At 46.9% G+C, this 15,062-nt stretch overlaps 1 pseudogene; it reads right to left on the reverse strand.

Annotated features, from left to right (window-relative positions):
- Window positions 1-11,522: 11,522 nt before the first annotated feature.
- LOC101272546 (glutamate dehydrogenase 1, mitochondrial-like) lies at window positions 11,523-14,697 on the reverse strand (annotated as a pseudogene).
- Window positions 14,698-15,062: the final 365 nt, after the last annotated feature.

Genomic DNA, 15,062 nt, shown 5'->3' on the forward strand with positions numbered 1-15,062 from the left:
AGTCTGCTAGCTTCAAAACAGCTCAGAACAGCTTCTTTTGGAGCTTAGAGCCTAATTATTTATGCCATGCCTCCGACACTGGACATCCTTTCCCCAAACACATCGACTAAATCATTGATTCTGTAAATAGCTTGCACCTACTACGTGCTAGGTAATGTGATAGGCACTGGATATAATCATCAAACAACAGTGTTTCTGAAAAGACTGTATGATTCCAACTGTATAACATTCTGGAAAAGGCAAACCACCGAAAAAATAAAAAGGATCAGTGGTTGCCAGGGATTAGTGGCAGGGGAGGGATGAATAGGCAGAGCTCAGAGGACTGTTAGGGCAGTGAAACTACTTTGTACGATGCTATATTGGTAGATCTATGTCATGATGTGTTTGTTCAAACCCATAGGTTGTACAACAGCAAGAGTGATCCCTAATGTAAACTAGGGGCTTTGAGTGATAATGATGTGTCAGTGTAGGTCCATTGATTGCAACCAGTGTCCCACTCTGGTAGGGGATGTTGACAACGGAGGAGGCTCTGCGTGTGGGGGAGGGGCAGGGAGTAAATGGAAAATTGCTGTACCTTCCCCTCAATTTTGCTGTGAACCGACACTGCTCGAGAAAAATAAAGTCAAAAAATAGACAGTGGTTTCCTTTAGAGAGAGCTTATTGTCAAGAGGGGAGATACATAGTTGCATACACTTAGTTCAGTATAATTGTGTAATTAATTTCACGGTATGTCGTGTGAAGTATAGAGAGAGGTTAAGGAAAGGATCACCTGGGCTGTGCAGAGGCGTGAGGGATGATCTCACAGAGGAAGAAGTGCTTCGTAGCTCTGGAGTGGGCTCCGTCGGGGCAAGGCGTGGCAAGTTGGGGTCATATGTAGGGCCGATGGAATGGAATGTGCAAAATCTGAAAGCAGGGAGAATATAGTAACGTGTCCTGAGAGCTATAAATAACTGAGTGTTACCAGAGCACACAGTTCTGGAGGGGGAGCCATGGAAGATGAGGTGGGACGGATCAGCAGGTGCCCAATTGTGAACAACGCTGGTAGCCAAGCAAGTGGGACAGGTTGTGTCTTGTTAGTGACTGAGAGGCTATGGAGGAATGTTGGGTGGCGGGATGCCGGGATCAGGTTTATGGATAAAAAAGAACATTTTGTCAGCGTCATGGAGGATGCATGGGGTGGGGTTGGGAGGCGGTGGGGAAGGATAACTGAGCAGGAGGCAGAGAGGACAAAAGGGAAGCCATGGCAAAATGAAATAACCTGCACAGAGCACTTAGCACAATTCCAGGCACAGAGGAATGGTGTTTTATCCTCTCCTCTGCCAACTTCAAGATTTCTCACAAGCCATGTCCCATACCTAGAACATTCTTTTTTCTACCCTGTTTAGCAACCACTCCTTAACTCAAAAGGATCTTCTAGAAAGATTAAATTAACTTATTAGAAATAAAGTGATTTCTCTAGTTTAAAAAATAAATAAATAAATGGAAGCCATGGCAATGGTCCACGTAGGGAACCATGAGAGCCTTGCTTAGGGCACGGGCAGCAGGGAGAGATCCATGAGCTACCTACAAACTGAAATCAACAGGCCTTCCTTGGGTACCTGTTAGATGTAGGGGGGAGGGAGGGGGAGACCAGGATGACTGTGAAAGTGGCAGTGCTGGTCACAAGCCTATAGGACAGAGTCTAAAATCCACAGCTTGTCATGCAACGTATCTTGCCATCAGGTGACACCCTACTTTTCCAGCCCCTCTGCCCCTGGGAACCCTGTTCCATGCTCCTGTCCGGGTGGTCTAAGTCTTTTCCTGAACAAGCCATGTGCCTTCCCACCTCCATACCAGAGCTTCATGTGCCCCAGCTGCAAAGAATGCCCTCCCCATGCCTTTCGACCTGACAACCCAGAGAGCCTCATCTGAAACTCTTGCTTCTGTAAAAGGCCTCAGACTTTTTTGTCCTGTTCCCTAATGACTCTTAGCCCTTGCAGAAAGAATCCTTCCTCCTCTGTGCTCTGCTGGAAGTTTGTTTTTGTTACATAAAGAGACTTTATCATTCCAATATTCTACTTAGTTGCTCACGTCAGTCTCCCTGGGCTGGATTAGTTGCTCCAAGCTACAGTCACAGCTCCACTGTGCAGCTGTAACATTTGGGGAAATATACTTGGATCTGTGGAGTTCACAATCTCTGTAATTAATGACATAGGTTTTGCTGGGGCTTTATTGGTTTAGCTTATAGAGAAAAGAGCATTAGTATTGGAGTCAGGCAGACGGCAGCATATCACTTAGTGTTTGACTTTGGTCTCTTGGCCTCAGTTTCCTTATCTGTAAAATGGGAATCACCACCATCATCACCATCCTCATCCTCATCCTCATCATCATTGTCTCAGAGGATTGTAACGGGGTTAAATACATGTAATAAATATAAAGGCCTGAGTCTGGCATTTGGCATATGGTAGGTTATGCCAAGAAAATATGAGTTTTTCCCCCTTTCCATCTTATAGTTCTTCGATTTTCATACTTGAAAAGCTGGTTGATAACATTCTTTCATGCCGGTTCTACTCTCACCCCTGCTGTGCCAACCTTTTCTTCCAGTCTTCAGATTCTTAGTATTGTTTTGATCACTGCCCTTCTTGGGACACCCTTCAACCTCTGCACTTCCTTTTCTTTTTCTTTTTTTTAAGTTCTGAGTAACTTTTCTTTTTAAAAAAACAAATTTATTTATTTGTTTGTGTATTTATTTTTGGCCATGCCGTGCAGCATGCAGGATCTTAGTTCCCCAACCAGGGATTGAACCTGTGCCCCCTGCATTGGGAGCTAGGAGTCTTAACCACTGGACCGCCAGGGAAGTCCCTGCACTTCCTTTTCAAAGCATGGTGACCCTTCATAGGTGGAAGCTCTTAATATAGTAGTAGCGGGAGAGGAATAAAAATAATAATAAATGATGACAAGTGACATTTATTGAGGGCTTACTAAGTGGCAGGCTCCACGCGCAGCTCTTTTTGTGCAGTGTACTTGCTACTCCTATGATTTAGCTGTTATCTCCATTTCACGGATGGGGAAAGGGAAGCTTAAACTGTTGAGGAAACTTGCTGATAGCCAGGTCGCTAGAAAGTGGTGGAACCCAGAGCACAGGCAAAACCCACGGGTGCCCGGTCTAAAATCCTCGCCCTTAACCACACATTCTTTGAACACTCCTGGAGCCCTCCATGGCCGTTTGCGTCGTCACAGGGGGGCCGTCGCCACAGGGGGCCATTTGCATCGTCACTCAGGCCAGCTCATGGGCTGTGACTGGCCTTTCTGTGATGCCTGCTGGGTGCTTGTGCTTAGACATTGTGGCATCACAGGAACCAGTGCTCAACTCCACCAACACCATCCGGGGTATCCCCTGAAGGGAAGAGAGGGTCCAGTCTTCCTTCTAGCAACTCTTCAAAGTGCAAGCACTTAGATCAATACACACCGTTCTCCCAGGGCTGTGATCCGTGCTCTGTATCGGACTAAAGCAATCTGAGTGAGGACACAACTTCCCCAGAGCAAGTGACAGTGGTGTTCAGGTTGAGGCTCTCTGGTGAGCCTCCTTTGATTCCTGCCAATTATAGAGAACATTTAGTACCCAGAACTCCTGCCAAATATCACGCTCGGGGTCTGGCCCAGTTTCACGGACGCCCTTCTGGGGGCCCCACTGTCAGTTCCGTTTCCTTGCTGCTGTCTCACCGCGGCGCCTCAGCAGCACTTGGCCTCCTGCTGGCTCTTCTCCACGACCCCAGGCTTGCGGGGAGCTACTGCTGTTCCCTTCTCTCTTCCCCTCACTTCTTCTTTCGGCTCCATGCCCACCCCCTAAGCTGTTCCTGTCGCAGGGACTCTGAGTTTCCTTCTGTGCGAACGCTATTCCCCAGACCTCTAATTGGTTGCCTCCCCATCTCCAGTCTGGTCTTTACTCCAATGTTCCTCCTCCAAGAGGCTTGTGTTCGCAGGGCCAGCTGAGCAGCCTCACCTTCCTCACTACGCATCACCCTGTTTTATTTTATCAAGGCTCTTCTAGTTCCTAGAATTATCTTATCTTATCTTATTTATTTATTTATTTATTTATTTATTTATTTATTTTCCTGGCGGTACGCGGGCCTCTCACCGCTGCGGCCTCTCCCGTCGCAGAGCACAGGCTCCGGACGCGCAGGCTCAGCGGCCATGGCTCATGGGCCCAGCCGCTCCGCGGCATGTGGGACCTTCCCGGACCGGGGCACGAACCCGCATCCCCTGCATTGGCAGGCGGACTCCCAACCACTGCGCCACCAGGGAAGCCCTATCTTTATTTTTAAATGTGCATGTTTATGATGGCTCTTGCCCTCGTAGAATATTAGCTCCCTAACTGTGAGATCTCTTCTTCTTTGGCACCATAGTCCTAGTTCCTAAAATCGTACCTGGCACATGGTGGGCTCTCTGTATTTGTTAACTGGCTGCATGACTGATGCAATGACCAACTGATCAGAGGTCTAGGTGTGTAGGCAAAGAAAGATGGTCATAATGAGAGCCATCATCTGTCAAGGTATTGTCTGTACAAGCATCATGCTAAGGATTTGACATGCATGGGCTCATTTAGTTAACCCAACAATCCTATTGTTATTCCCATTTAACAGATGAGAAAACTGATGGTTAGGAAAATTAAAAAAAAAACTCACCCAAGAAATATACCTGCCTTAGGGCCCTGAATGGTAGAGCTGACCCAAAAGTAGTAATCTGTCATCAAACACTTTTAACTATTTTGTTTAAGAATCACCAAGTTCAAGAAACACCCACTGCAAGGGGATCCAAGAAATACCAGGTAGGACATTGACAAGTGTTGACCAGGATACAGAGAAATTGGAAGTCTCATACATTGCTGTTGAGAAGATAAAACAGTGCAAACAGTTTAGAAATTCCTCAAAAAGTTAAACATAGAGCTACCCTGCGATTCAGCAGTCCTACTCCTTGGTACACACCCAAGATAACTGAAAACATATTCACAGAAAAACTTGTATACATATGTTCATAGGAGTATTATTCATGAGAGCCAAAAAGTAAGAACAGCCCAGATGTTCATCAACTGACGAATGGATAAACAAAACATGGTTTAGCCACACAAGGGAATATTATTCAGCCATAAAAAGAACGACGTACTGATTCATGTTATAACGTGGATGAACTTTCAAAACGTTATGCTAAGTCCAAAAAAGGACAAATAGATACGATTACATTCATATGACATGTCCGGAACAGGCAAATCCGTGGTGACAGAAGGTAGTTTGGTGATTGCCAGGGGTTGGAGGGCGGGGAAGTGGAGAATGACTGGTAAAAAGTATGGAGTTTCTTTATAGGGAGATGAAAATATTCTGGAATTAGGTAGTGGTGAGGATTGTACAACCAGGTAAACTTTAAATGATTAAAATGGTGAATTTTATGTTCTATAGATTGTATCTCAAAAAAAAGAATTACTTGGCTTATCTGCCTGTGGCTAGAGCAGTTTGGGGAGTGCAGGTGTGGCGAGTGGTCAGGTAATCAGTCAACTGAGAGGCCAGTCCATCGTTGCAGAGGCCCAGCTCTGAGGGTCATCTAAGGAGCCGTGCTCTTCTTGAACTGGGGAGAGGGACTGGCAAGTGCAAGGCCAGGACTGACCCGTACACCAGGACTGGGCGCTAGATAGGTTTCTAGAACTGGGATTCGGATGGAGGTGTCAGAGCAGAGTGCATGAGGGAATCTGGGTAAAGACGCAAGGCCTTGGGCCCTATTAATGGGACAGAGGAACCACACAAGGGGAAACGTGGGTATAGCCACACCAGAGCTCAGGAGCTCACGTTAGAGCTCTGGGGCCCGGATGAGACCAAGAGGCCAAGCACTCCAAGACTTGGCCTCCATTTGGCACAGCTCAGTCTGTTTCAGGACGTCCTTTTTCAGAACTGGAAGGCTGGGGCTGAGCAGCGAGCAAGAGTTGAAATCAGAGTCTCAGCTGGGGGTGAGGGCCAGGGACAGGGGCAGGGAGCCAACTGGCAGGCTGAGACACCAAATTCCTCCAGCTGAGAGCTGTTCCCCAAGTTTAAGGCTTTGGGGCTTATTACAATGCAAATGGCCCTGAAAAGTTAGATAATGGGGCCAAGGTCACACAGCTGGAAAGTGAGGAAGCTCTTATTAAAGGCAGCTGTGCCTGACTCCAATGTCCTGGCTTTCAGCTCTGAGGATGAGAGGCAGTCTAACACGGTGGTGAAGGGCATGGGCTGCGAGTTCAAATCCCACTGCTGTGTGACCTTGGACAGGTTACTTAGCCCCTCTGGGCTTCATCTCTCTCCCCTATTAAAGTGCATGGCAATGACTCCGCCTATCTCAGATTGCAGTGAGGATTCAATGACTTAACACATACAAAGCACTTTAGAATAATGCCCAGAACCCAAGAAGTACTAACAGCCATGAGCGGCGTGCTCTACACCAGCCAGGGAGCCCAGGCGTGCCCATCTAGACGTGGCTGATGTCTGTTTTGTCTAGAACCATCTCTGTTCTCTGTTTCCTCATATCTTGCTCTGGAAAGACATGCCTTGTTTATGTGTTTCTCCAGGTGGTCAAACTGAATCGATCAAGTCACAGAGAGTGCCAGGCATTTGGCAGCCCAGTAAGAACAGAGATGGGGCAGAAATCACCAGTTAGTTCTACGTATGAGTCAACTCCTCCTCAGCTAATCTCCTGTTGGTGGCTAGAGTCATTTCTCCCACACACGGATGATGCCGGTAAATCAAGACCTTCTTGGGTAGTGAAGGAAAAAGCTTAGATACATTCAGTTCACAGAAGTAATATTATTGGTCAGCTGAGCACAATTGCTGTGTAGCGGAATATATTAGAGTTATCTGCCATCAAGAGGCAGTACTTGATACTCACAGAGCCTCTGGTGAAGCTCTTTGATAGTTAGCCTTCACCATCTTTCTTGGAGAGAGGTCCAGATGGCTGTCCCTCATGGCTATCCGTGAGGTCCTGCCTACCCTCCCGGGTCCAGCTCCAAAGTTACGAACGAACCCTCTCCTCTCCTCCCCCGGTTGAAACTAGTCACTCCTCCTTTGTGCTCTGTGGGCACCTTTCTCTGTATTCTTTTTTTTGGCCGTGCCACATGGCTTGTGGGATCTGAGTTCCCTGACCAGGGTTTGAACCCGGGCCCTCGTCAGTGAAAGCATGGAGTCCTAACCACTGGACCGCCAGGGAATTCCCCCTTTCTCTTTGTTTTAGCAAATTGCCTCATAGTATAGTTCTAGCCTCATGTCTTTCCCACATTCAAGAGTAACTTCTTTGATGTCATGGACTGTCTGATTCATCTCTGCATCACTTTCTGCCTGCTAGCTCACTCAAGTACCATCACATTGGTTGTGGGTTTATTTGCACTCTGAGTAGGAATCCCCCTTGAAATTCTAATATATCCCTCTCTGGAAGGCTACCTTCTAGTTGAGAAGAATCCTTCCAATAATACATGCCTTCCGCTTAGTAGGAATCTATATCTGTCTGCAGAAATAAATCGAACAAACAAAAAATTAGAGAATTTTGGCCATTTGACCAAGCCTGCAAAACCAAGATGAAACTTGGAAGTGTGTCTGCTGAATTTTAGCTATTGTGTCAAACAGTGCTGGTGCTGTGTGAATATGGTGCTGTATGGATTCCTAACCTTCCACAAGGGGCCCCTATTGTTTTGTTTCTTTCTCTCCTTCCCTTTTTTCTTCCCACACATGTTTATTGAGCAGCGATTATACACCATGCATTGTGTTAGACAATGGTGATTCAGTGATGGGCCTTTGTCCTTATGGAGCTTAGAGTCTGCTCAGTGTGGGAGATAGTCATTGATCAAATAGTGCTGGGAAGGAATGTGTACTTACTAACTGAGGGTGGTGCCCTGCAGGAAAGGAACACTGATCCATGACAGCTTGTTCCAAAGGAAGCTGACCAAGCCTGAGTGGGATGCAGGAGGAGGCCAGGGAAGATTTTGCTGAGGAATTGATGCTTATTGGGAGAGCTGAAGGAGAAATAAGTACTGAACAGGCAGACGGAGAGGGAAGGGAGGGAGGAGAGGTAACAGTGCGCACGAAGATTTTGTAGTGGGAGGACGTGCATTTCAGGAATGGAAGACCCAAGACAGGCTGGGACCTGGGACCCTCTGCTGCAGTGCTGCAATGCTTGCACCTGGACACACCTCTCCTCCAGAAACAGAATATTAAAAAAAAAACTATATGGGACTAAAAATAACTGTGTGCCTGTTTAGTTGGGGCAAAACTGTGGACAAAAGATACAAAGAGACCAAAAAATGCAACTGCCACTTTTTAAGAGCCTGGAGCAAAAGCAGGGTACTGCGCATGCCCCCTTCACTCAACACCACCTAAGGGGTGGGCAGACCACCTAAGCCACCCCTCTGGCCCGACCCCTGGACCCACCCCTACCCTCACCCTATATAAGGAGGAAGCTCACCCCCCCCCCAGTCAGGGAGCAAGCAAGGGAACCTGTTGGTTGTGTGTTCCCCACCCCCCCACCTTCCCCCCTCACCCACCTTCCCCCCCACCTTCCCCCCCCACCCACCTTCGCCACCCACCTTCCCCCCACCCACCTTCCCCCACCCACCTTCCCCCCCACCTTCCCCCCCACCTTCCCCCCCACCTTCCCCCCTCACCTTCCCCCCCTTCCCCCCTTCCCCCCTCACCTTCCCCCCTCCCCCCTTCCCCCCTCCCCCCCCCACCTTCCCCCCCCCTTCCCCCGCCCCAAGCAGGGGCCCCAATAAAGCCTTGCCTGAATTTCTTGCCTGGTATCTAGTCAATTTCTATTGACTGGTGAAGGCCAAGAACCCTGGTCAATATCAGACCCAGAGCATCTGGCTGCAGCCCAGAGAGGATATAGGAGGTGGTTCTGTATGAGGCTTGACTGTTTACACAGGATGATAGAACATATGAGGACCAACTAGGCCAAGTTAGGAGATTTTGTCTGTATGCTTCCACAGCGGGAAGTCATTCAAGGTTTTAAGCCAGGGTAGAACATAATCAGATTCATAGCCTTGCTGCTCTGTGGGGAACGGAAGGATGTAGGGGAGGGTGCAAGAGAGAAAGAAGGAGACCAGTTAGGAGGCTCCTGCAAGGGGTCAGGTGACAGATAATGGCCTTAATCAGAGTGGTGGCAATGACGATGACATCTAAACATCTAGAATGTAAACGTCACCAGGGCTTGGTGAGGGAGTGAAGTAAAGCCCAGAGGTTGTCTCAAAGCTACTTTTGCCCAGCTACCATGTTTACCAGGGCTCTGGGGTAGCAGCTGAGTGTACAAACTCCCTGAACTAGCTATTGTGAATGATACAAAGAAAAGTGTGTCTGCCTTCAAGGTGTTTCTACTCCAAGGTCACACTCGAAATATACATACACAGGCAAATAAACTCTCCTGTGCTAAATGTGGACATGTCAGTGTGAACTTCAGGTATGTGGTAGGGACATGCCTCTAGGCTTCCTGAAGTAAGAAACTGGGTTGAACTTTCATGATACTTTCCAGACTGTTAAGGACTACAAATTAAAACGTTTGCTTTTTGCCAGGAGATGAAAAGCCCGCAGGTTAACTAAAAATAAACATTAATGCATTCATTCATTTATGTATTAATTCACTTGTTCACCTGATTTTTATTAAGCACAAATGATGTGCAGGGCATTTGAGCTGGAGAGCACAAGTGATGGAAGGAGACACGGTTTGGAGTCTAAAGATTTGGGTTTGAGATCTATGTACTGGTTAGGTTTCTTTTTGTTATTATGGTAAAATACGCATAACGTGAAGTTTACCATTTTCAAATGTGTGATCGTCAAATTTAAAATAAACTTTCCTGTTAAAAAAAAAAAGTTTACCATTTAACTTTTTCTTAAGTTCAGTGGCATTAAGTACATCCACACTGCTGTATAACCATCTTCAGAACCTTGTCATTTTCCCCGAACTGAAACTCTGTACCCATTAAACAATAGCTGTCCATTTCCCCCTTCCCCCAGCCTCTCACAATCACCATTCTACTTTCTGTCTCTATGAATTTTATTACCCTAGGAACCTCATATAAGGGGAATCATACAATATTTGTCATTTTGCAACCGGCTTATTTCAGTAGCATGATGTCCTCGTGGTTCACCCATGTCATAACATATGCCAGAATTTCCTCCTTTTTTTGTTTTTTCTTTCTGTAAAAGGTAGGCTTTTTTTTTTTTTTTTTTTGCGGTACGAGGGCCTCTCACTGTTGTGGCCTCTCCCGTTGCGGAGCACAGGCTCTGGACGCGCAGGCTTAGCGGCCATGGCTCACGGGCCTAGCCGTTCCGCGGCATGTGGGATCTTCCTGGACCGGGGGACGAACCCGCATCCCCTACATGGGCAGGCGGACTCTCTACCACTGTGCCACCAGGGAAGCCCAAGATAGGCTTTTTAATAACTGCTTTTGTCACCAGGTTAAGTCATGCAGTTACAAAGTAGTTAGAAATTTCTGAAAGGATATTATTGTTAAAAAAAAGCAGCTCATTCTTATATAAATAATATCTAGTACCTCATTGGGACACTACTGTTCAAAAGGCCCTGGCCAAACAACTCCCAAAGAAAACACAACCCCAGGTTGTTTCCAGCCCACTGGGAATGAAGCTGTGCGCAGAAGATGAGGGCTCTAAATGACGACACAAAGTCAGGGCTAGTCGGGGCCATTGGCAATGCTCAGAGCCGCCAAAGACGGATCCCAAGTGGTTTTCTTCTGGGGCACGCTACTTGAATTATTGTTCAATTAGTCAACACAATAGATCTTCAAAAGAGGACAATTAATTAACATTATAAGGAGGTTACTGTGTTCTTTGGACTCTATGTCATAATTGTGGTTAGTAAATTCTGACAGTCTTAACAAAAATAACCTCCATCGTTTGCAGGTATGAAGATAACTTAATGGTCTACCAGGCTTTTTATTTTTGCTGGATGACAATATGCAATTGACAGGTTATAAATGAGAGTGCTTTATGTTATAAAAATACTAGCTTTTTTCATTTATTATGTTTACAGACATTCACTGCTTGAGTCAAGTTTAGGCTTGTTAAGTGATTAAAGGCAATTTTATTACAGCAGCATGTACTTATTTTATTCTAAAAGAATAAAATGCATACAGAGAAAGGTTTTTTTGTTTGTAACCTGTAAAACTGAGTTATTTTGCTGATGTGAAATACCAATAACTCACTTGAGGACCATGCTACCTCCTGAAAATGCCATATACCTGCTTCTTAAATGTGTCCAAGCACCTGATAGATCTGTCCCGAGCTGAAGTGGCAAGGGACTCACTGCTCTTGGACAAAAGGAGTTTTCCCAGGGTTACAGCTGACTGTGCTGGGAAACAGCCATGGAGCAAAGGCAGCACAGGCAGAGGGAAAAGACTTTATTTAAAGGCAAAATGCCCAGATGGCTCTCTGACATAGCTAATTTCTACTATCACTTATTAGCTTATATATGATCCCCTAACTTTTTTTCTTAAGGGGCTGATTTGGATTGACTTGTTGAAAATGGTGTCCGTTATCTATTAAGTCATGAGAGAGAGATTTCTGTGGTTACATGTAAACTTGTGATAGGTCTGCAGATGAAGAGGTGAGGAGGGTAGTGAAGCAGTCAGCCGCAGTCCCGTCCGGTCTATGTGAAGGTCACACCAGCTTCATTGTAACCTTGAAGACTTTCTCGATGGCGTTGACATAGGCAGCTGTTCTCGGGTCCAAGCCTAGGTTATACCTCACGGCTGTGCGCATGACTTGCCTGGCAGAGCGCTCCGTGGTGTAAGCTAAGGCAGAGTGCACGACGTCTTTCTCAGAGGCACCCGATATCCTGTCTTGGAACTCTGCTGTGGGTACAATGGGAACAGTTCCACCATGCTTTCCAAATTTCCTTTCCAAACTCTCTTGAACAGACATGAGCAAGTGGTAGTTAGAATCCCATTCATATTTGAAGGTCAAACGGCCATAGCTGACATGATTCAGATTCTTCAGCCACTCAAAGTAAGATACTGTCACTCCTCCAGCATTCAAGTAGAGATCTGGAATAACCATGACGTTCCTCTCTAGGAAAATCTTACCAGCTTCTGGAGTTGTCGGTCATTGGCACCTTCAGCAATGATCTTGGCTTTGACTCAGGGTGTATTGGACTTGGTCAGCTGCTTCTCGCTGGCAGCGAGGATCAATATGTCACAGTCCACCTCCAAGATGCTCCCTTCATAGATCTTTGCTTTGGGGAAGCCCAGGATTGTTCCATGTTGCAATTTGAAGTCTTCCAGTTCCTTTGGGTCAATACCATCTGGATTCCATATGTTCCCATCAGATTCACCAACACCAACACAGTTAGCACCAAAATGATGTAAATATCTCATAGAGGGCAGGCCCACATTACCAAATCCCTGAACAACAAATGTTTTATCTCCAAATCCTGGTGTCATTCCTAAAATACTCATGTAAGAAGCTTCACTGATGAAGTTTTCAACCCCATGGAATGACCAGCAGCAAAGATCCGTCCGTGGATTCCACCCTGTCTGATGGGCTTACCGGTAACACAGGCATGGGCGTTAATATCATAGTGCCCTATGGTGCTATCATAGGTGTCAGCAATCCAGGACACCTTCCGCTCGTCCGTGCTCATGTCTGGGGCAGGTACATCAATGCCAGGACCAATAAAGCCCTTCTTTGCCAGCTCCATGGTGAACCTCCTTGTGATGTTTTCCAATTCATTATCGGTATAGTTCTTGGGATTGATCTTAACACTGGCTTTGGCACCCCCAAATAGCACATCGACCACTGCACACTTATATGCCATCAGAGAAGCCAGAGCTTTTACTTCATCTACACTCACATCAGTGCTGTAACGGATACCTCCCTTGCAGGGCGTGCGGTGCTGGCTGTGCTGGGTCCGGTAGCCCTCGACGACCTCCCAGGAGCCGTCGTCGCGCCGGATGGGGAAGGACCAGCTCAGCACGTGGTTGCAGGGCTTGACGATCCGCAGGACGCCACGCACCCGGTTCCGCTTCTGTTCCTCGCTCTCCCGGGTCTTGAGGTCCTCCACCAGCTTGTCCTCCACGATGCTGGCGCCGCGGTCCAAGAAGCCCTCCACCGTCTTGAAGAAGTTGGGGTCGTCCTCGCGGTCGGCCGCCGCCTTGCTGTAGTGTCGCCGGCCGGGCGGCGCGAGCCCCGGCTGCAGGGGCGGTGGCGCCGGCCTGCCAGCGGCCCGGCCCAGCAGTGCGGCCGAGTCGGCCGCTGCCGAGCCTAGGACTGCGGGCCCGACGCGGGACAGCAGCAGCGCTTCGCCCAGGCACCGGTACACGGCGGCAGGAAGAAGGCCGCGGAGGAGATGCGCTCTCACAGGCCGGGGACGGACAGAAGGAGCTCCTTCTTTTTTAAGGCTGAAAAATATTTCATCATATGTATATAGCACATTTTGTTTATTCATCTGTTTGGGGTTTTTTTTGCCGAGCCGCGCAGCTTGCTGAATTTTAGTTTCCCAACCAGGGATTGAACCTGGGGCCACCGCAGTGAAAACGCTGAGTCCTAATCACTGGACCGCCAGGGAAGTCCCTATCCATTCATCTGTTAATGGACACGTGCATTATTTTCACCTTTTGGCTATTGCGAGTAATGCTGATATGCACATTGGTGTACGAATATCCATTTGGGGGTCCTGCTTTCATTTCTTTTGGCTGTACACCTGGAAGTAGAACGGCTGGATCATATGCAATTCTGTGTTTAACTTTTTGAGGAATTATCATACCGTCTTCACAGTAGCTGCACTATTTAATATTCCCACCAGCAATGCACAAGTGTTCTCATTTCTATACAACCTGGTCAACAATGTTACAATGTTACTACAATGAGAACATTTTTTGGTGTGGCTATTAGCCATCCTAATAGAAATGAAGTAGTATCTCACTGTGGTTTTGATTTGCATTTCTCCATGACTAGTCATGCTGTGTGCTTATTGGCCATTTGTATATCTTCTTTGGAGAATTGTCTCTTCCATTCTTAGCCCATTTTTAAAAAACATTTAAAAAATTATTTATTTATTTATTTTAGGCTGTGCCGGGTCTTAGTTGCAGCATGTGGGATCTTTTAGTTGCAGCATGCGGACTTCTTAGTTGCAGTATGCGGACTCAGTTGCAGCATGCATGCAGGATCTAGTTCCCTGACCAGGGATCGAACCTGGACCCCCTGCATTGGGAGTACAGACTCTTACCCACTGGACCACCCTTAGCCCATTTTTCAAATTGGGTTGTTTGTCTTTTTTGTTGGGGAGTGGTTAGGCTTCTTTTAAATTTGGTTTTTAAGAAACCAAACTCAATCCGGTTTAAGGCAGAAAATAAGCAGAAGAAAGTATTGCTTCACGTCACTGAAAAGTTTAAGGCACATCTGGGGTCAGGGTGCTATGGACTGAATTGTGTCCTTCCCAAAACTCATACAGTGAAGCCCTAATACCCAATGTGACTGTATTTGGAAATGGGACTGTTAGGAGGTACTTAGGGTTAAATAAGCTCATAAGGGTGGAGACCTAATCTGATAGGATTGGCGGCTTCTAGGAAGAGGAAGAGAGAGCACTCTACACACATACACACACACACACACACACACATCGAGGAGAGGCCCTGTGAGGACACAGTGAGAAGGAGGCCATCTGCAAGCCAGGAGGAGAGCCCTACCAGAGCTCAACCATGCTGGTACTTGATCTCGGACTTTCAGCCTCAAGAACTGTGAGAAAAGAGATTTCTGTGGTTTAGGCCACCCAGTCTATAGTGTTTTGTTATAGCAGCCCAAGCCGACTAAGACAAGGTTTTTAAAATGCAGGAATATTGTTCTTCCCTCCTCATGCATCTGCTTTCTCCTCTACTGCTTTCTTTCTCAAGTGGGCTTATCCCCATCAAAACAGGCTGGGCATATTTATTCATTAATTCAGTATTACCGAACCCCCCTTAGCCTACACACTGTTCTAAGTACTGGGAATACATGGCAGTGTATCAAACAGGAATGGTCCCTTTCCTCATAAGGCTTGCATTCTAGTGGGGAGAAACAGACATAAAA

Source organism: Orcinus orca, chromosome 8 (assembly GCF_937001465.1).
Source record: "Orcinus orca chromosome 8, mOrcOrc1.1, whole genome shotgun sequence".
Classification (NCBI taxonomy): domain Eukaryota; kingdom Metazoa; phylum Chordata; class Mammalia; order Artiodactyla; family Delphinidae; genus Orcinus; species Orcinus orca.